The sequence below is a fragment of the Coturnix japonica genome, chromosome 32 (genome assembly GCF_054131305.1).
Source record: "Coturnix japonica strain WE chromosome 32, WE-NBRP24, whole genome shotgun sequence".
Classification (NCBI taxonomy): Eukaryota; Metazoa; Chordata; class Aves; order Galliformes; family Phasianidae; genus Coturnix; species Coturnix japonica.
Window position 1 is genome coordinate 680386 of NC_140694.1, and position 22279 is coordinate 702664.

At 43.5% G+C, this 22279-nt stretch overlaps 1 protein-coding gene across 8 annotated transcripts in view; it reads left to right on the forward strand.

The window, feature by feature from the left end:
- LOC146755412 (receptor-type tyrosine-protein phosphatase T-like) overlaps window positions 1–22279 on the forward strand; it is a 170514-nt gene that overhangs the window by 49045 nt on the left and 99190 nt on the right. For 2 of the 8 annotated variants that reach the window (XM_085525592.1, XM_085525593.1), the window contains one exon: window positions 1907–2075. The exons of the other annotated variants lie outside the window; for them this stretch is intronic. The gene's annotated coding sequence lies outside the window, so the exon portion shown is untranslated. The remainder of the gene's footprint in view (window positions 1–1906; window positions 2076–22279) is intronic. 8 annotated transcript variants of the gene reach the window in all.

Genomic DNA, 22279 nt, shown 5'->3' on the forward strand with positions numbered 1-22279 from the left:
GTTTGTCTTGACTGTTGGAGGCAACGGGCTGGCACTGAAAAAATGCTTAAGTTTTAAATTCAGAACAAAAACCTGCAGCAAGCCAAATCACCTTATTTAGAACTTACTAATTGCTTATAACTTTGCTACATCAGTGAAGACATTAGTTAGAAGCAATTGTGGGGCAAGGAGGAAGATAAGAACATGTTTTTAAGACTGTCTTAATATTCAGTCGTACTAAACAAGGTTGCTATGCTTGAGACAACAAGAGTAGAGGAGAACTGCTGAGAATTGCTCTCCTGCTGGAAGGTGTTTGTGTTTGGAAGTACAAGCACTCTGCCCAAGAGACAGCGGGCTGCAGGCTGGCGTAAAAGCTGCTTCAAGGACAGAATCCAGTGAGAATGGTTTGTATGCAGGTGGAGGAGAACATGAACCTTGGGCACCACTCTCCCTTTTTTGTTTTGTTTCTCTACTCTGATAGGGTTGTGTAGGGCTGGGCTTCTTAGAGGAGTAACTGTATTAAAGACAGCAATTCCTGAAAAGGTCAATTTAGGATACCTTCGTCTTGATCGGTAAACAGACAAAAAAATAGATGTGTGAGTTTTGCACTTGAATCTCGATGAGCAGGAGGCATGTGGTAATGTGTGAGAAGAGCCTCAATGTGCAGAGCAGCCCAGAGAGACCAGTTCAGCAGCAGATCGGGATGTGGGAGTCAGACAACGCTCCCACATTAATTAATGAGGTGAGGAAATAGAATCACATGTTTTCCAAGTTTGTTCTCCAGAGAAGATTTATCTGGAAAAGCTTCTGTGTTGATTTAATGGAGATGTGCACACTATGAGGTGTTTGTATGAACAGTTCTGAGCTATTTGGATGCATGTCCCAAAAGCAGAGTAGGGCAAGCGGTGAGAAACTTCTCCCCTGCTTTTTTATTTGCTTACCTTATTTCTCACTGAACGAAGGTGCATTGGGTCTGAGGGCAGTGTCTGAGCCAGTTATTCCTCTGTCCTTCCGGGGTACAGTGCCAGTCCCTGCCTGTTCCCTGCCGGGTGTTTCCTGAGGGAAAACTGAATGAGGAGTGGGGAGTGAAGAACCTGTTTCCCCCAGGAGAGCAGCTCAGGGATTTGTATTGAAACAGGCCAATGATTGAGCTTAGTCCTTAACCAAAGTGTTAATGATTGCAGCTTGCCTGCACAGTATAAAAAAAGAAGTAAAAAAAAAGGTAGGGGGAAGGATGAGGGTGAAGATGTGGATGGAAAAGAAAACACAGCAGCCTGTACAACCCATGCAAAAGAGACAAAATGAATGTGCTACAAGGAAGGCAAGCTTCCTGGGTGAGGTCAGAATGGAGAGGGGAGCAGGTCACAGGCACAAGCTTGAGAAGGTTAGCTTTGAAAAGCACTCCAATGGCTTTTTTCTGTGCTAGGGAGCAGCAGCTGTTGGTTGTGCCTCTGCTGAGATTGAATTTTGATCTACTTCAAGCTGCAGTAAAAAAGATGCAATATCCTCTGCAGAATGCCTGCTGAGCACAGAGCTGGGTTTGTAGGGATTGCATGGGTAGATCAATCTATTGGCTTATTAGCTAAAATGATCAGGAATTGCATCACAATGGACTATCGATGTCCCATAGCAGCTGATGGCTCTGAATTCTCATCTCTTCTCTTTGAATATCTATTTTATGTATGTATGTATATGTATATACATACATACATGTATATAAATATAAATTTAAGTTTCTTCATAAATTTTTAGGATACAGTGCACTCGTACCTTGTAACAATTGTATCTTCTGAGATAATTGTGCCCTTAATTTTTTCTGCTGGTTGTTTCTTCTAGGCTTGCCATCTGTGGGACTGGCAGTCCTCAGTGGCTTCAAACATCCCAGTGAAATTTGATCTGATCTTTCCTTTTTCTTTGTCTAAACAAGCATGGTCTAAACTAGTTGGTTCAGGGTGCGTGGCACACAGAGCATGCTTGACTGAGAGTTTCCAGGAAGGGTGAGGATCCTTATGAGGAAAATCCATTCTCTTCAGTGAAAGCTGCCTTCAGAGCCTGGGAGCCCTGGGACAACTGCAGCCGTGCCTTGCAGTAATCTGGTAAGCAAGAGAAAGATGAGGCTGATTGGAAAATAAACCGAAATGATACAATATTTGCAATGGATAACTTTCCTCCTGTCTCTGCATATATTGAAAGTTTGTGCTATTTGATGATGCCTCTCCTTTCCCTACCAAATGTTTTACTGTTTTGCTGCTTGCTCTGAAGCTCTAGCAGAGACCTGCTGTGGTACGTAACTTCTAATCTGAGGGTCAGCAGGTTGGGCTCATTCAACAGCAAACTCTGTGGTCACTAAAGTGTCACTGATGCCATGTCCCGAGATACATCCCAGTAAGGTTTTCCAGAAGTGAAAAGATGACAGTTCTGACAAAGGCCGATGAAGTGGGAATTATCAAAGCAATGTAAAAGGGGAGTGTGTTCAATGAAGAAAAGAGAAGTTTCCTTTTGGGATTGGGGGAAAGGACTGAAATGAAATGAAGCTTTCTTGTAAATATTATAGAGAAACTCTTTGCTGGCTTGGCTGAAAGACAAAGTTAGCATGAAGTAAACCGGACAATGAATTGTACAGACAGTTGGATAGGCAGGCCTTGGATTTCTTCATAAAGACCATTTCCTGTGTGTTGTTAATCCTGTTGATTTAAAAACAAAACAACAACAAAAGGTTTCCTTAATTGTCCAGAAGTTTGCTGGACCCAAACCTTGATGGTTATTACGTATTTTCCACAGATTGCACAAATCTAAGTTTAGTTTGGATGTCATTCTAGCTGACTCTTTTTCAGCCATGCAGTGGAATTTGAATGTGGGTTATTATAGTGGGTCCCTTTTTCCTTTACTGACAATTTTCCCAGCGGTGTAATCAGTCTGTGATAAGTTTTGATTCTGCGTTAACTCTTGTGAGATTGTTTTTATGGATTCATAAGGAATCAGACCTTTGGAACCTGCGTTAGCAGAACAGAAAAACTTTTCCTCTTGTCCTCTGGATGCAGAAACGTCGTGTCACCTAGAAAAAGTGACACAGTAATCACAAGCTGAATGTGAATTTGCAGAAGAGGGCTGTTGTATGGTCCTTAGCTTAGAACTGCATGATGCTTCTTCAGAAGGGAGACCCTGAGGAGGCGTTCAAAATGGAGTACTTGATATGCTTCATGTAAAAACCAATGCCTTAGTGGAAATCATGTGTTGCATTTTAATATTTCTGGTTTTGCTAAGGGAGAGGAGAAAAAAATAATCCAGGTTGCTATTTCTAAATGAGTTCTAGCAGTGACCCATACAGTCCACCTTCTTCTTTTACACAGGCACACAAGGGATCTCTCACAGTAAAGAGTGCTAAGTTTGCATGTATAAATTTAAAATCCTGCTTAAATAGAGTTTAACTAAGACCTTAACTCTCTTGACATTAGACCTAATAATTATTAGGCAAAGCAAGTACTGTCTTTTATTAAACTAATGGGTAGAGTTGGAAGGAAAAAAAAGACAAGCTCCTGGGTGTAAAAGAATTTGTCTTTTTTTTTTTTTTTTTCCCCTCAACATCTCTTAGCGAGAGGTGGGGAGAATGAAGTATTTTCTCTTTCCATTCAGTGCTTTTCTTGCCCATGTCCTTGATTGACCATAACTCTGTTATATACTACATTATGAACTATTGCTGTTCTGTGGTTGTGTGATTAAAAATGAGAGAGGTCCTATTGGGGGAAGCTGCAGTCTGACTGGGACTAGACTCCATGGTGAGGTGCAGTAAGCAAAGGAGCAGCATCCGGAAGAGACAGTGAAAAAAGCATGTTTACAAAGGCCAGTTCTCCATGTGGTTTTGGTTTTGAAGACCAAGTACGTAATGCAGTAAGCTTCAGAAGCTATCAGCAGCTTCTCCTAGCTGACAATTCAGGTACTGGGGATAAAAGAAGTGATTTTGAAGGAACTGATGAAACTTGTGAGGTTACATGTTAACATCCAGTAGATGTGAGCTCCCAATTGCCAAGCTGGCCTCTGTGTTCTTTCATTTTTTGAGGCCTGTGGCAGATGTAGGAAAACATGAGGAATTCTGACCTGTGAATTAGGTTGGGATCTTTAATTAGGCAGGGAACACTTAGGAAAAAAATTGGCCTGAATGGGGATTTTTGAGCAATGAGCTGATTTGAGAGGTTCAGGTTTGATATCCTGCCAACTAAAGTTTTGCATTAATACTCAGGCCTCTCTTGCTGCGTGAAGTAGGATGGAATCTGTTTGGGTTTGCCCAGTTTAGCAACATTTTAACTGGTACAAAGCACATATAAACTGTCTGCAGGCTGCTCAGTGTCCCTGACTCATGCTGGATACAAGCAGCAGTTAAAGTTACAGCATCCCATTCTCCAGCTATGCCTGGTCTAACAGGGCAATATCTGCTTGAGACTAAGAATGGTGTGGGTCTTCCTGGCCAGTTGGAAGAAAGCTTTAGCACGCAAGCCTGGATGTGGAAACAGTCTCGTCTGCAAGAGTCTCATTTCCATTGTTCTGAGACCTCATTTTCTATAATGATGTGGAAACACTGCTAATGAATTTCAATTCATGTTCATCAGATCTCTTGGATTTGATCAAATATAGGCAGGTCTAGTATAAGACTCAGTTAAAGGGGATTTAGTTTCTCAATAGCAGGAGTTATGTTCTCTCTATTGCCCTGTATTATCCAGCATCAGAACTAAGCTTGGTAGAGCCTGTTGCAAAGGTGGAATGTGCTTAGCTTAAAAACTAGGTCAGGGTCTGAGTAGGCAGTGATTAATATCAGGGTTCAGACCATGTGTAACCCATTTCTGTGAAATATTTATATTCTCAAGAAGGATTTTATCATGGGAGGATTTCCCAGCAGGTTAGGCATATACCAATGTAGCCTTCATTTTTCATGCTGTGATTTAACTGGGTCTATTCAAGAAATGAGTAATTGCTACATCATTGTGATTTTTTGCTTTATCTTAGAACTGCAAGTTTACCTGTTGCCTACAGGGTTCTAATATGAACCTGGTGAACCACGAATGAAATGCTGTTTCGGAATGTAGCTGAAATTAAATCTTGATGTGGATCCTTTGCATGATTTCTAGAATAATGTTCTGCAGGGTATCCCATAACACTGCTGTGATTCTAACACTTGCCTGTAAGAATGTTTCCAACAGCATCCCTAACAGCGACTGGGAATCACTGTATGTTTTCATCTGAGATGTGTACTGACAAAACTTTTAGAAGAGTGTTTTGAGAATGTGATCATTTTCTATCACTTCTATTTTCTTGGAGTGTTTGCTGCTAACTGTGATCATAAACATAATAATAAGAAAGCAAGAGGATGAAAACTGAGACACAGGCAAGATCCACGTACTCTACCTGGTGCTAGTATTGCCTCGCTATGAGAATCATTGTTCTCATCAGCCACAGAAAATGTAGTTTAGTTTTGTCTTCTCAAGCTTATCTACTTTACGCAAGCAGCTCTAAGACACCAGGCTCTGTCATGCCTGGTATGCCTGGTAGATAAGTCTACTTCATGCAGTCATTTAAATTACAGTGCTTATCCCTTTCATAGCATAACGAGTCGTTTTTTCATCTTTGAAGTGCTTTCAGACTGTTTGCTCTTAGTTCACCTAACACCTGAGAGACAGTGACTGAGAAACGGAGGTTAAGGGGCTTGCTTCAGGCACAGAAACAGTTGGTGTCTGGGCTAAATTCAGGTTTCTGTACACTTGATTCCCATTCCAGAATTAGGAGCCTCCATTTAAAAGCCAACTAAAGCTTATATCTCCTTTTTGTTTCTTTACTTTTTTAAAGGGTAAAAACTATTTTGTTGCTCCACTGCAGCAACGCTAATGCAAGTTTTAATGTGGTAGCTGTAAGAAGGTATTTGTTACAGGTGACAGCTTAGAGTTTCTCATAATGACAGCTCCACACAAATAATAATCCAGTAGTTCTGTGTTAGGGTTGTCCGATGGCAACAAAATTCTGAGAATCAAAGGTATGGATGTAATTAGGAATCTTGCTAATGATTCTGTGCGTTTTTGTTTTTTCCTTCTCAATGAAATGAGATTCACACAGATTAATTACTACCTGCTATAAATAAACCCTGAGAATGGCAATCTGCATCGCAGTGGCAGAGGGTAGCTGTCATTTAATATATCACAGCTTTCCACGCACCTGTTCACCCGGTACTGTTCCTATGGCAACTACACTGTCACGGTTTGAACTAAAAATCCACCTGCGTCCGTGACAGGGGCCGTGGGCCCCGGAGGGGCCCTAGGCCGAAAGGAAAAAGTTAATTAGGAAAAGAAAACAGCGGCAACGATCTAAGGAGGCACACGTATTTACTAAATACTATATCGAAATACAGGATAACACAATATAATACAATATAATTGAAAATTGAGCTAACGAATCAAGCGAAATAGGAGAGAGAATGAGTCCCGTAACCGAGAGGCCTACTGTGAATCTAGGCGAACGGCTGAAGGCTCCCACACACTGCCCTGAACGCCAGAACTCGAAAGACGTCAGTCTGTTCTGCGACTGAGTTAATATAGAGTCCAGGTCCCGTGACCCATCGTGTTGTTCCCTGGGAGATGTAGTCTTCTTCTGTAAGTTGCAGATTCAGTAAAATTATTCATGCTTAATATGATGTTATGATGTGGAATACTGATAGCAAAAATTACAAAATTATTAAACCATGACATTCCACCCCTTATTCTACATCATTACATTATGTTTATACATACATACACACTCATATGTATAATTGTGAATAATCAGCAACCTTATTTTTCTCAACAATTTATATTTCTTCCATACAAATCCCTAAGTTGAGAACAAAACTCTATAACCTAACCTACTATTTATTAATTTTGAGAAAATGGCAAAACTGCCAGAAAAAGGAAAACATGTCAGCGGTAGAGGGGAAAGGCAGCGCTAGTAGGGCGTCCCCCACATCAAGGTGCACTCATCCTTTCCCAGCCACCACAGCAGATTTCCTTTTGACTTATACTTCTTTCCATGTGTGCTCTACACATGCATGGCCAGTGCAGGATATAGAGTCCAGATGGAAAACTTGCTTACAGAATGCCTAATTAAGGTATATAGAGAAAAAGTGTTTCCTTAACATTAATCCACTCTATCTTAAGTCCTATACCTAATTGAACTATTCTGTACCTAATTGAAATATTTTCTGAGACTCTACCTATATATCTACAGGAAAATCATTGGCTGCACTCCCCCAACATCAAATTCCCTTGTGGTACACATTGGACATTCCCATTTTTGTCCATCACCCACCACGTGCACCCAGGTCCCTGGGCAAAGACAGTACCCCGGAGAGGTTTGCCCTTTCCAGATGCTGGAAGGACCCAAACCATCTTTCCCAACACGCTCTTTATGTGTACTACAGGAACCTTATCTCCCTCCACGGTACGTAGGGAGCTGGATTGGTTAGGACCATTGCGATTACTAGATCCTCGAGTGTTGACCAACCAGGTGGCTTCTGCTAAATGGTTCTCCCAATTTTTATACGTTCCGCCACCCATTGCTTTCAACATAGTTTTCAACAACCCATTGAATCGTTCAATCTTACCAGAAGCTGGTGCATGATAGGGAATATGGTAAATCCACTCAATGCCATGATTTTTGGCCCAAGTGGTTACAAGGGAATTTTTAAAATGGGTCCCATTATCTGATTCAATTCTTTCTGGAGTGCCATGCCGCCATAGGATTTGCTTTTCCAACCCTAATATGGTGTTTCGGGCAGTAGCATGGGGTACTGCGTATGTTTCGAGCCACCCAGTGGTTGCCTCCACCATGGTGAGTACATAACGCTTACCATTGCGAGATCGTGGCAAGGTGATATAATCAACCTGCCATGCCTCTCCATATTTATACTTTTGCCATCGCCCTTCCCCCCAAAGAGGTTTCATCCTCTTGGCTTGTTTAATTATGGCGCATGTTTCACAATCATGAATAACCTGAGCAATAGCGTCCATAGTTAAGTCCACCCCTCGGTCTCTGGCCCACTTATATGTTGCATCCCTTCCTTGATGACCTGAAGTCTCATGGGCCCACCGAGCTAGGAATAATTCACCCTTGTTCTGCCAGTCCAAGTCTATTTGAGCCACCTCAATTTTGGCAGCTCGATCAACCTGATGGTTATTTTTATGTTCTTCAGTAGCCTTACTTTTAGGCACATGAGCATCTACATGGCGCACCTTTACAACAATGTTCCTTATTCGGGCAGCAATGTCTTTCCACAGTTCAGCAGCCCAAACAGGTTTACCCTTTCGTTGCCAATTATCATCTTCCCACTGTTGCAACCACCCCCATAAGGCATTTGCCACCATCCATGAATCAGTATAAAGATGAAGCATTGGCCACCTCTCCCGTTCAGCCACATCTAAAGCCAGCTGAACAGCCTTTACCTCTGCAAATTGACTTGATTCTCCTTTACCTTCAGTGGCCTCTGCAACTTGTCGTGTGGGGCTCCATACAGCAGCTTTCCATCTGCGATGCTTCCCTACAATACGACATGATCCGTCTGTGAATAGGGCAAATTTCTGTTCGTTTTCTGGTAGCTCATTGTATGGTGGTGCCTCTTTAGCACGTGATACCTCTTCTGTAGGTGGTATTTCAATTTTTTTACTCTCAGGCCAGTCCATGATCACTTCTAGAATTCCAGGACGGCTGAGTTTTCCCATTCGAGCTCGTTGAGTAATTAATGAAATCCACTTACTCCAAGTGGCATCAGTAGCATGATGGGTGGAGGGAACCTGTCCTTTAAACATCCAGTTTATTACTGGCAAGCGAGGTGCTAGAAGAAGCTGAACCTCTGTCCCAACTACTTCAGAAGCAGCCCGAACCCCCTCATACACGGCTAAGATCTCCTTCTCAGTCGGAGTGTAGCGCTCCTCAGACCCTTTATATGCTCGACTCCAAAATCCTAGGGGTCGGCCTCGGGTCTCTCCTGAGGCTCTTTGCCACAAACTCCAGGTGGGACCTTTCTCTCCAGCAGCAGTGTAGAGGATGTTCTTCACATCCTGTCCCGTCCGTACTGGCCCCAAGGCCACGGCACGGGCTATTTCTTGTTTTATCTGCTCAAAAGCCTGCTGCTGCTCAGGACCCCATGAGAAATTATTCTTCTTCCGTGTTACCTGATAGAGAGGGCTCACTATGTGGCTGTAGTTTGGGACATGCATTCTCCAAAAGCCCACTACTCCCAGAAAAGATTGGGTCTCTGTTTTATTTGTGGGCGGAGACATAGCAGTGATTTTGTCAATCACATCTGCTGGGATGTGACGACGTCCATCTTGCCATTTTATGCCTAAGAACTGGATTTCCTGGGCAGGCCCCTTCACCTTGCTGCGCTTAATGGCAAAACCAGCTTTCAAAAGAATTTGGATTATCTGTTTCCCTTTCTTGGAAACCTCTGCTGCTGTATGGCCCCACACCACAATGTCATCAATATACTGCAAGTGCTCAGGAGCATTACCCTGTTCCAAAACAGCTTGGATCAATCCATGGCAAATTGTTGGGCTGTGCTTCCACCCCTGGGGTAAACGGTTCCAGGTATACTGAATACCTCTCCAGGTAAAAGCAAACTGTGGCCTACATTTTGCAGCCAATGGGATGGAAAAGAAGGCATTAGCAATATCAATGGTGGCATACCACCTAGCTTCTTTTGACTCCAATTCATACTGGAGTTCTAGCATGTCTGGTACAGCAGCACTTAATGGAGGTGTGACTTCATTCAGGCCACGGTAATCTACCGTCAGCCTCCATTCCCCACTGGTTTTACGTACTGGCCATATGGGGCTGTTAAAAGGCGAGTGCGTTTTGCTAATCACTCCCTGATTTTCTAATTGGCGAATTAGCTTTTGAATGGGGAGCAATGAGTCCCTATTGGTGCGGTACTGCCGTCTGTGAACCACTTTGGTGGCAATTGGTACCTCTTGGTCTTTTACCTGGAGCAACCCCACAGCAGAAGGATCATCTGACAGACCAGGTAAAGTTGACAGCTGCTTAACACCATTTGTGTTTACAGCAGCTATCCCAAAGGCCCATCGATACCCCTTGGGATCCTTGAAATATCCCATCCTAAGGTAATCGATTCCCAGTATACATGGAGCCTCTGGACCAGTCACAATAGGGTGCCTTCGCCAGTTTTTACCAGTGAGGCTTATTTCGGCCTCCAACATAGTCAATTCTTGGGAACCCCCAGTCACTCCATGGATATATATTGGTTGTGTCCCTTGGTGACTTGAGGGCATTAGGGTGCATTGTGCACCAGTGTCCACCAAGGCTTTATATTTCTGTGGTTGAGATGTGCCAGGCCACTTAATCCACACAGTCCAGTATACTCTGTTGTCCCTTTCCCCCCCCTGGCTGGGGGCAGGGCCCCTCTATTGTTTACCTCGTTGACTTGCAGCAACTGGAACTCTCCCCTTCTTGGAAGAGTTCACCTTGGTAGTTGTTTCACCTTGTAATTCTTTCACTCGTGCCTGAAGTGCAGAAGTGGATGAATTACACCACTTCTTCATGTCCTCCCCATGACTACAGAGGAAAAGCAACAAGGCAAGACGTGTAGTCTCATTGTTGATTCGAGGTGACTTATCATCGTCATTTGCTTGAATACGAGGACGTCTCTTTTTAATGGTTGAGATTTTCGATGATACAGGTCGAGAGGAACTCATGTTGTTTAGCTTCCTCAAGAGGCGATTGTGGAAATCCTGGTTTCCATCATCTTGTACCACCGTGGATTCATCTACATCAGGCACATTAGCCAATTTGTCAATAATATCATTTTGTGTTCCCTCCACTTCGTTTAACCTTTCCACAATTTTGACAATGGCTGAAGTATACAGATTAACTTCTGTGGCGCTTATAAATAATTCAAGTTCCTGAAGTCTGCCAATTAGTTCATTCACAAAGGGTTTCCTGTCCCCTTTGCCATATACTAATGCAAGTGCACTGGCATGCTTTTCTGGAGCTGCTTTTGTAAAGTCACGCCACATTTGTTGTGGAACGCGGACTGCTTCAGGATCATGTAATTGGTCTGGATCATTACGATTGAACTCGCGGCTGTATAGCATTTCCACCAGAGCATTTTCTCTCAAAAATTGGATACCTTTCTCAATATCAGTCCATTTCTTTCTCTCAGGCTCCAAGTCCCGTTTAAAGGGGAATCTATCTCTTACCGCTATCAACATCCGCTTCCAGAGGGTGTAGGACCGATTTTGGCATGTGCCAATACCTCTGTCCACACGTGGGTCCCTGGAAATGCTACCCAGTTGGCGAGCTTCACTGCCATCGAGCCATGCACTGTTGGCACCATTGTCCCAGCAGCGAAGTAACCAAGTGACCATATTTTCTTTTGGCTGACGTGTGTAATCCTTTCTTAGATCTCGAATTTCACTCAGTTTAAAAGATCGATCAATAATGGTCGTAATACTTTGCTCACCTTTTGCTCTATCAAGAGTCCCAGGTGTTGATGGTGGCAACTGTGTTGATGAGGCTGCCCCATCTACAAGTTTGGACTTGAGAAATTCTCGTAAAGAAAAAGTAGCTTTTGGCTCCTCTTCTGACTCTGACCCTGACCCTGATGCTTGTGTTATTTCCTCCAGGTAACCCTCCTTCTTTTTCCTCTCTCCTAACTTTCTCTGCTCCTCTAACTTCTTCTGCTCCTCTATCATCTTCTGCTCCTCTATCATCTTCTGCTCCTCTATCATCTTCTTATACCCCTCTAACATCCTCTGCTCCTCCAACTTCTTCTGGTCTTCTGACTCCCCCTGCTCCCCTGAGTCTCCTGAGTCCTGCTCTCCTAACTCCCTCCGCTCTTCTAACTCCTTCTGCATTTTCTCTAACTGAGTTGAAACTTGTTTTGTCTTTCGCCCTCTTACAGGGGCAACCAACATTGTATCTGGTGTCCCAGATGGTTGGTCCAATTGGACTACATGTGCCCCCGGTGGCTGGTCAGATTGGACTACATGTGCCCCTGGTAGTTCGTTAAATACATTCAACTCACCCTGGAGGGCACATAGCTGGTCTCGGAGAGCGTTCCGCTCAAACTGGACGGCACCAAGCTCAGTCTGGAGGCTGTTGTAGTTGGACTGGAGAGTGTTGTACCCGAACCGGAGGACGTTATGCTCGGCCTGGAGGGCAGTGTGCTCAGTCTGGAGAGTGTTGAGCTTGGTCTGAAGAGCGTTATGCTCGGACTGGAGGGCATTATGCTCGGACTGAAGAGTGTTGTGCTCGGTCCGAAGGGCATTGTGCTCAGTCTGAAGAGCGTTATGCTCGGACCGGAGGGCATTATGCACAGACTGAAGAGTGTTGTGCTCGGACTGGAGGGTGTCGCAGTTGGATTGGAAGGCATCATGCTTGGCCTGGAGGGTGCCGCACTCAGACTGGACGGCGTCATACTTGGACTGGAGAGTGTTGTGCTCGGTCTGGAGGGCATTGTGCTCGGTCCGGAGGGCATCGCGCTCAGTCTGGAGAGTGTTGTACTCGGACCGGAGGGCGCTGTGCTCGGACTGGAGAGTGTCGTGCTCGGACCGTAGGGCATCGCGCTCAGTCTGGAGAGTGTCATGCTCGGACCGGAGGGCGCTGTGCTCGGACTGGAGAGTGTCGTGCTCGGACTGGAGGGCGCCGTGCTCGGACTGGAGAGTGTCGTGCTCGGACCGGAGGGCGCTGTGCTCGGACTGGAGAGTGTTGAGTTGGGATTGCAGGGAGCTTTTCTCATCCCAAAGTTTTTCTGCGTCAGCTCTAAGATTCTCTTTCTCGTACCAGATTGAGTCTCGTTGGTACAGGAGATCTTTTCTCTCAGCTTCAAAAACTTTTTCTCTCTCTACCTTCTCATCCCAAAGTTTTTCTGCGTCAGCTCTAAGACTCTCTTTCTTGTACCAGATTGAGTCTCGTTGGTACAGGAGATCTTTTCTCTCAGCTTCAAAAGCTTTTTCTCTCTCTACCTTCTCAGTCCAAAGTTTTTCTGCCTCAGCTCTAAGACTCTCCTTCTCGGCCCTGAGACTCTCTCTCTCAGCTTCAAAAACTTCCCTCTCAGGAATGGTATTGACTAAGGCCCGATAAGCATTAGCTAGGCCCAAAATCATTTGTGCCTCCTGAGATCTGCCTGAGCCACAACATTCCTGCCTCAAATATGCAATCAAACTCTCAGGATTCTTCAAGTGTTCAGGAGTGAAGCTCCATAACACTGAAGATGTCTGTCCTTTGAGAATCTCTTCAAAGCCTCTCCACACTCCCTGCCACTCAGTATTCTCTGGTTCTAGAGAAGACTTCCTCCGGATGTTATAAATCCAGATACTGAGTGAGATTATTACAATAATCAACAGTAAGATCAGGGAGATTGAGAGTGTGGCCCACTGATCATTCAAAAACTGCATAAAGGATTCATAGAAAGAAAGAGGAGCACGCTTAAAAATCACCATTTCTGTATAATTAGTTGCATTAGTTGCTCCTTCTGGAGCTGTATACAGATACGAAGTGAGCATTGCTAACCATGCTTTCAATCCATTATACAATTGTATAGCTCCATAAGAAAAAGTGGCTAGCTTAAACATGACCCAATATGTTCGGAGCGTCTCAAAAAAGGAACCAATGGCACACAGTCCCTGGTAAAACAAATTTAGTAGAGAAAACATTTTTTTTTCCTCCAATAGAGAGAAAAAAAAGTAAAAGAAAACAAAGCTCAGCAGTATTTATAAAATATACTGGAGTATTGGCAGTCCGCCTGGACTTTCAAGGTCAAGCTTGCAGGTGCAGAATCGCAAACACGAGATAGCTCCTTAACAGGGAAAAAACTCGTAGCTCTGTTAAAAGCTAAAAGAGCAACAGAAGAAAACACAGAAAAACAGCAACTCAATTTGCCCGCATTCTCCACCAAAATCTGTCACGGTTTGAACTAAAAATCCACCTGCGTCCGTGACAGGGGCCGTGGGCCCCGGAGGGGCCCTAGGCCGAAAGGAAAAAGTTAATTAGGAAAAGAAAACAGCGGCAACGATCTAAGGAGGCACACTTATTTACTAAATACTATATCGAAATACAGGATAACACAATATAATACAATATAATTGAAAATTGAGCTAACGAATCAAGCAAAATAGGAGAGAGAATGAGTCCCGTAACCGAGAGGCCTACTGTGAATCTGGGCGAACGGCTGAAGGCTCCCACACACTCCCCTGAACGCCAGAACTCGAAAGACGTCAGTCTGTTCTGCGACAGAGTTAATATAGAGTCCAAGTCCCGTGACCCATCGTGTTGTTCTCTGGGAGATGTAGTCTTCTTCTGTAAGTTGCAGATTCAGTAAAATTATTCATGCTTAATATGATGTTATGATGTGGAATACTGATAGCAAAAATTACAAAATTATTAAACCATGACAGCACTGTAGACAGCTGGACTGTGGACTGCACTAGAGTAAGTCCTCAATTCTCTTTAAAAATCAGTGGAGAGGAGCTGGTGGTTCTCAAGGGTGATTCCTCTCACCCAGACACATACATGAGGGTGAGATGACGTGCAGAATACAAGTACTGTTGTCTCTTTACTGTCTTTGCAGCCAGCAGAGGTGGCGTAGATCTCTGCGTTACCAACACATTAAGAATTAAGTGGATCCTGGCTGACATGCTTTCTGTTCCTCCCTGGAGTTGGTGGGATTTCAAAGCATTCCGTTTGAAGTGAGGGCTGTACAACACTCACCAAACCCATCCCGAGCTGCCAGCGAGATGTGAAAGCCGTTCCGCATTTGTCCTAAACTTCAGTGGGCGGCGAATTGCATTGCTTCCACTTGTCAGGTGGAAAAGCCTCACTTCTGGGGGCTCTGACAGGAAGGAAGAAATATATGCATTCTTTTGATCTCTGTATAGAAATGCAGCGTGGAGATTTGGAACGAGCTGCTGTCCGGTGACATCCCCAGCTCAGTGTATCAGCTTAAATGCTGACTCCATCCAGATATCCGGATGTTTTTAAAGATCTTTGTTGTATTCATTTTTGAAGCTTTTCTAGGGCAAGATAGTTGGTTCTTCTTGCATTTCGCATGCAAAGCATCCAGTTTAAAATACAAATCAGTTTGAAAACAATCCTCTTTTTGCTTTTTTTTTTATATTAAAGAACTTTTAAAGCTTGGATTTAGCTTTTTAGGCTCATTAATATTCACAAACACTGCTTAGTTAAGCTTGCTTTAATTTCTCTGTGTGCTTTCTTAATAGGGATTATAGTGATGTTTGCATTTGCATGTGAGACTTTTACTATTGTGTAAATTATGGTCCTTATTATGGGAAAAAGAAAACTAAATCTACTTTGCTCCCTTCAGTTCTTTAACTCTTAATACCCCTTGGGTGTGTTTCTTTTGTGCTTTCCTTATTTATCAGGTGGGTTTTTCAGTTCCCTTTGGGGTTCTAAGCCATCTTTCAGAGGATGAGGAGACTTCTGGTCTCCAGGGAGGCCTGTGACAGGGACCGAAGGATGTCTACCTCTAGAAATTACTGCTTGCTGTCAACCCTGCAAGAGCAAGAGAGCATGTATGGACACTGGGCTGCCTTGTGCTCAGCTCTGCCTTGCTGGAGATCCATGTGGATAGGAGTCAGTGAGTGCCCTGTCAGCAGGGCACGTGGTTGTTGAATTAGAAGCATTAATGTTGGAAAGACCACTAAGGTCATCTAGTCTACCCCCAAACTGTTCACTTAGCACTGGTTCCTGTCATATACCTGCAGGCCATAGGTGTTTGGTCCAGAAGCTGTCAGTGCACCAATGCAGTGCTAGTGCTGAGCAAACACTGCCTCTCAGCTGGGCTTCTCACCTTGGACTTGGTGCATGTGGCTCTTGGCAAGCAAGGAAGGTGGAAGAGAGAATAAGTGATCATCTCTGGGTAGGACCCAGACCACTGTCTGAGGATGCACAGGATGAGCAGCAGCAGCAGTTCAGTGCTTGGGATAACCCTAGGAAAGCTGCAGAACTCTTCTGAGGTGTACCAGCACTCTTTAAGCACTACTGTTGCTTATCTGAGTCTCTATAGCTAGAGCATGAAGAGAGTATTCTCTTTCCTTTCCTCCTTGAAAACCCCAAACTAACAAATCAGACACAGGGAACTTGTACACCTAGGAACGTTTCAAACAAAAAGAGCTTCATTTCCACTGGCTGTTGTGAATGGATGCACTTTGCATCTTCGCTTGGCATCTCTGACAACGTGTACTCTGTAATTTCATGCATCCCTGTAATTTATCACTCACGGTGTGGCTTGTGTAGCAAGAGATGCAACCATCTATAAATCAAATAAAATACCTTGCATAAGTAGTCCTTATATCTTTCTCATGTTATGTTTTCAGGAAAAAAGATGGCTTTTGGTTGGGTTTGCTGGGAATGGGGTTGTTCAGGTTTTTGGAGGGGGAAGCTGTTCTCTGGCAGTCACGTGTGACTTCTTTTTGCATTAGGAGTTGGCAGAAGTAACACATTAATTCACTAAGCAGTTCAGAGCAGCAGGTTCAGCTTCCTTCTGCTGAGGGAGAGTTCTAGTGCAACTCCTTGGGATGTTTTCTTTCCTGCATCAGCTGGAATGGGCTGCATGCTCCAAGCTGCAGAGCATTGATAAGCCTTTCAACTTCAATAAATAAACCCTGTCTGATGGATTTGGGTTTTTACATCCTCCTCATCAATATCTCTTGTTCCATCAGTCACAGGATGCAGCTTGTGTTTGTTCTGACTTATTCCAGCTTAAGAAATCTTGGGAAATGGTGGGGAAGAAGGGGGGGGTAATGGTTTCTGTATATTTAGCATCATGGAGATCTTCATCTGAAGCATTATTAGACTGTGCTGTCCTACCTCTGAAGGCAGCCTTTGCTGATTAACTCAGCAAATAATTAAGCACACGCACCCCTTAAAACTTCAGTTGTATGAGAGTTCTGCACGTTTTGGGGCATTTTTCTGCCCTTATGGAAGAGTAGCACGAGTTTTTCTTCTGCCTGTTCAGATGCTTTATGAAGCCAATTTGTAATACATATTACTCTGGGGACACTTGTAAATTCGGGTAATGTCTGTCTGTATGAACAGAAATTGTAAGTTTAGGAAGTGCAGCTTAACAGTATTATCAGCTGATCTCTGCTAAACTCCCTTCCCTACCTCTGTTCCATAAAATAATAGATATCTGACAGAGGTTCTGATGCTGATTCATTCTGTTGTTTTTTTCCTTCTGGTTTGCTGTTTAAATAGGCTCCAGCATACAGTGCATAAACAGCTGTGCTGTAAAAGGCAGATCACTCGATCCTGTCCAGTTAGCGTGTGCCTTGCTGCCTCAGATCAGAGTGCTTTAGACAACTAAGATGAATATCAATGTTGTTTGAAAGATTTGGAATCAAAAGTAGAGAATTTGCCATAGGTTACCCAAGGTGTCCCTGCCTATAGCAGGGGATTGGAGCTACATGATCTGAAAGGTCCTTTCCTACACAAACCATTCTGTCATTTGATGCTCCAAGGCAAAGTAAACCTGCCAGAAGGTACCAACATTCTGAGGCTTAGTGCTGAGGTTCTGAGGAAACGAGGCTTTCAGAATTGCCATGCCATACAACAGCAGAGAAATGAAAGTGATGGAAGAAGCAGAATTGCCACATCTTTGCCTCCTTGTCTCCCACCATGATTCTACAAATGCTGTCTGTAGACCACAGCTAAGCACAGATCAGTCCTGAAGCAATGGCTGTTTATTCTGGTTAGTGTTTCTCTAGGACCAGCGCTCTGTTTTCACTGTCCTTGTGACAGTGGGATTTCAAGGGGAGAAAAAGAAAGTGTGGTCACAGTGTTAAGGGATTAATTACCTGACGTTTAATTACTATGAATTTCTGTAAGCGTGTAAATTGTGTTATGGCTTCCAGGTGTTAACTGTACCCACAGCATCTGAGCATGTGAATGACCATGAGGCACGTGAGATCTGCTGGTGCTTCTGTGGAACTAAACATAGCATCAGGGTCTGAGAATTCCTCTTGTATAGCTGACACGTTCATTTGTTATCGTGAAAGAAAAGAAGGGATGTAAGAAAGTGACTAACGATCTTATAAGAGCCATAAAAACATTCAGTTGCACAGATGTATAAGCTCTAAAGCTCAGTGCTGGTAAAGATGAGATTATTGTTTCTGAAAGCATGCTGAAATAATGCACTGTTTGCTTCTGAGGCTGTGCTAAGTCCCTTTGTGCCGTCTTGTTTTAAGAGATGAGAACTACTAAGCAACAGAATATTTTAGCTTTGTACTGGCAAGATTTTTCTGATTATGTAGGAAGGTAATCGCAAAATGGCTTTTTTGTTTTTGAAAGCAACAGCAGTAAAACATGTATCCAAAACAAAATCGTACATGGTTTGTTTTTTTTTCCTACATAGAATATAATTTTAAAGCACTCATTCAATGTGGAATAGTTGTCTTGAACAAGTCCTTTTTTTATGTAATATGCTCAGATCTGTGCTACTCTGTGGAAGGATCATTGGTCCCAAACATATTGCTCTGAGCACACTGCAGCTCTGTTTTGTGGGTTGGCCTGGTGAAGAGAACAACTGCCCAGGTTAGATATGTAACCTTTAGGGATGGGAGAACTGGACATGAGACTTCATTTGGGGTGGTGATGGAAGCAGGAGCTGTGAGATTGAAACAATGTGGTTTTATTTCGTCTTATAGTTAGGTGAAGTTCTTACAGCTCTGGACTTGTGTATGGAAGATTGAACAGATTAAGTGCTTTATTGAAATCCTCTTTGCATTCCCAATCATGCCATGGCAGTCACTTCTGCTAGAAACAGAAGAATAGTTCAAACTCAATCTCGGGCTTGTCATACCATAGGAAATGTTTGTTAAGAACAGTAGTGTTACGTTATCTAAAATGAGGCAATTTTAACATCATGTGTCTCTGTAGACTTGACTTCTCAAGCCATTTCCACAAAATTCTTCCTCACAAAACACAGAAGCTGGATAAAATGGGTCTTCAGTTCTCTGAGAAGCAAACTCCCTTTTGTGGCCCACTGAACCACATTAACATCCTAAGGGAGATCTTGTAAAACGCGTGATGCAACATGCTGTGTAAAACCTCTGAGGCCAATGGGTGTCAATCTAGCCTTTGCATATGATAATTGTGCTATTTTTGGTTTAGGGGAGGAAACCATTGCATATTTTCAGCTTTAATAGATCTGCTGGTTTCCCTTCTCTTTTCCTTCCTTTCTCTGTACTCTTTGCCAACACTTGATTTTCCAGCTGGAAACCTTGACCATCCTCTAGAGATGGAGCATCATTTCTGTCAGATCACAATGTTTCTTCAAAGATCTTTTCTTGCTTTGCCTGTGATTGTTGCTACTCCAGTGGTACAGAGGAATTAATAGAAGAGTAACAATATTGGATGAATCAACAAGCATGCTCTTGTTGGTTTGTTTTCTTCTAGAAATAAATCCTGGCATGTGAACATATAAACAATATTAGTGTAGGTTTTGTCTATATTAATCTCAGCAATGGGTACACTTAATAGTCTGGTTGTTTTCATCAGCAACCTTATTAGAACTGTTTTATTAAGACTGCTTTTCAGCTTTTTGGGGGTCTCCCTTTCATGTGTTCCTCTAAATCAAGGAATGTAGTCATTTTCTGAAGGATTATTGATCTGTATCTTCTTGCTTCTCTTTGCTCTTCTGCTTGTTTATTAAATCTCATGGAGCTTCCTGCTTGAATGTTAAAGCTCTTCATCTAACCATCAGGTTTCAGTAAATACTTTCTCATATGAGTTTTCCTAAGCTCAGCCACTGCTCTGATTTTTATTGAAGCAGTCTATCCCAGGATGTTTGGCTTCCCGTTTTCCGCAACAGCAAATTTATTACCTTCCTCCTATTTGCAGTGTTGAAACCATGGGGCATTATGTGATGATTAAGGACCGAATCACCCAAGGATGCCGCTCAGCTTCAGCAGTTTCTTCTCGTCCTTTTAAGACACAAAGTTCAGAAGGCTGTAAAGTGAACCATGTACTGTAACCATCCCTATAACTTGTTGGTTCCCAGGAATGAGCTGTAGGAGAGGCCATCTGCTCCCACACCTCCTGACAGGCACTTCTGCTCCTTCTTTACTTATTTTCTCTCTCTTACAGCTTAGAAATGGACTGTGACTGTTATCAAACCGAACAGATTTTAGCTTGCGCGTGTCTTTAAGAGATTCATCTCAAACACAGAGATGCGGAGGATGCAGCTCTCCCCCATCGTGTTCTGCTACAGCGTTTAATCACCCTTACTGTTAAAAAATGTGTCCTTCTAATCTGAAATTTTCTGGAACAGCAGCTGTGCATCTGACAGAGCAGTGCTTCATGATCTTCCCCTAAAGTGATCTAATAGTGTTTAACATCTGTGGACCACTTGGGGTTGCCAAGGTTTTACACACCCGCTGTGAGAGTGTTTGCACACAAAGGATGCCCCGTTTCTCTGCTGCTCTCGTGCACATCATTCTGGCAACTTCTTAAAAACGAGCCAACATCGCGGTATCTGCACAGCTATGCAGCAGATTTACTGTGCTTTAGAGTACCAGTGTTGATACATGTTTGCAATACTACTCATTCTTCATCCTTGTATCCATTCTGACTCCATCCTCTGCACTGTAGCAGTGGGAAGTATGTAGGATTAGCTGGTGGCACCGTTTGGGCAGATGCTGAGGACTGTCAGTAGTAGAGAAGTGGAATCCACACACATTGTGTGTTCTGGCTGGTGCTTCAGCTCACAACTTTGGTGGGTTCTGTGTGCGTTTGTTTGGCTTTGTTTTCTTAAACAAAGATCTCTTGTTACTCTGAAACAGATTTGCTTCGTGGTTGTTTGTGCTGCTTTCTATTGCTTTTCATAGACGAGAGTTCTGTTGGTACTCTGAGCTTGTTATCCACGGAGAGCTGTGTGTGTTTGGAGGCAGAAGAGAGTCTGTGCCTGAAGGTTGTGTTGTGTCCCTATGGCTTTTTGCTGTGCTCCAAATGGACCCCAGGGCAAGGCTGCATGGGACAGCACTGCTCCTCCTGGGACAGCTATGGGGAAGGGGCATGAGGGATGTGGGTAACACTGACCTGGGGGACAAATCTGGGGCTGGAGGTGCCGACTGTGTCTGTTTGGGAATGTGGGGTGCAAGGGGAGGGTGCTGTGCTCAGCGTGAGAACAAAAATAGTCTTGTTGGCCAAGCTGGGCTGATGTTCTCTATGGGCTGTGTGGGCCTGGCTGCTTGAAGTCTTGCTAATTACCTTTGTGTGGCTTTTGGGATAATGCTGCTTCTAGAAGCATGGCCTGTAGTCCTTTATACTAAAATTTCTCCCTTGGTTCTTGCATTCTGTGCAATCAAGAGCTGTGTGTGAGCGCACTTGATCACAAGCATCTCACTGCTCCTAACCTTTGGTTGCTTGGTTTCCACAGCAGCATCTGAAAGCTTCTCTTGTCTTTCATCTGAAAGTTCGGCTTTGTATGAAAACCTGGAGGTTTATATTCATGCTGCCCCTGGAGCAGTGGGCTACACACACAGATCTCTGGGGGAGAGGATGTTTCAGGGACTATAATGGACTTGTGGGACACTGTGAGGGGAGTGGATGCTTGAATTAATTTCATGTTGTTTCAGGATACTTACCAGCCCATGTTCTGCAATGCTGCAGTGCTTCAGTGGTTGTGGGAGGGATGAGATTAGAGGAGCAGAAATTCAGATTATCCTTTCCTCTTAATGCTGTTATTAATTCTGGTCTGTATCGGAGTGGTCACTGTAATTATCTCTATACGCTGAGATTGATTTCTCCTTGTGCTCCATGGAGTAGAAGCTGGGCTTTCATGTAAATACATTGCAAACGTCAGACAAACTCAATATTGGTTATGAGCTGAGAGGACCTTTCCTCAGGCGTTGGTGTAAGACTTTGTACTTTGTTTTTACTCAATCTATCTGCCTCTGGCCTTCAAGTGAAATATGCTTGTCCTTCCTGCTCTCCATCTCCTGTAATCGTTCTTCAAGTGGAATCAGTTTTTTCAGATTTAGAAGCACTGCTTTGTTGGATACCAGTCCAGAACGTATTTAACTTGAAATTATATTATATTAAAGTTTAGTGAAGCTGAATCTCTCTGTTTATTTCTCTGCCAGTCAAATCAATATCCTTCATCTATTTGCTGATGGGGAGGCAGCAAAAAAGGAATCGTTGTGTAGGTGGTAGCGACTTGATTGGCACATGGTAGAAACAAACAGGTGAGAGATGTTTTCTTCTTTTGTTTCCCCACTTTGGAACTTTCAAGGAAAGGAAACAAGTTTCCCAG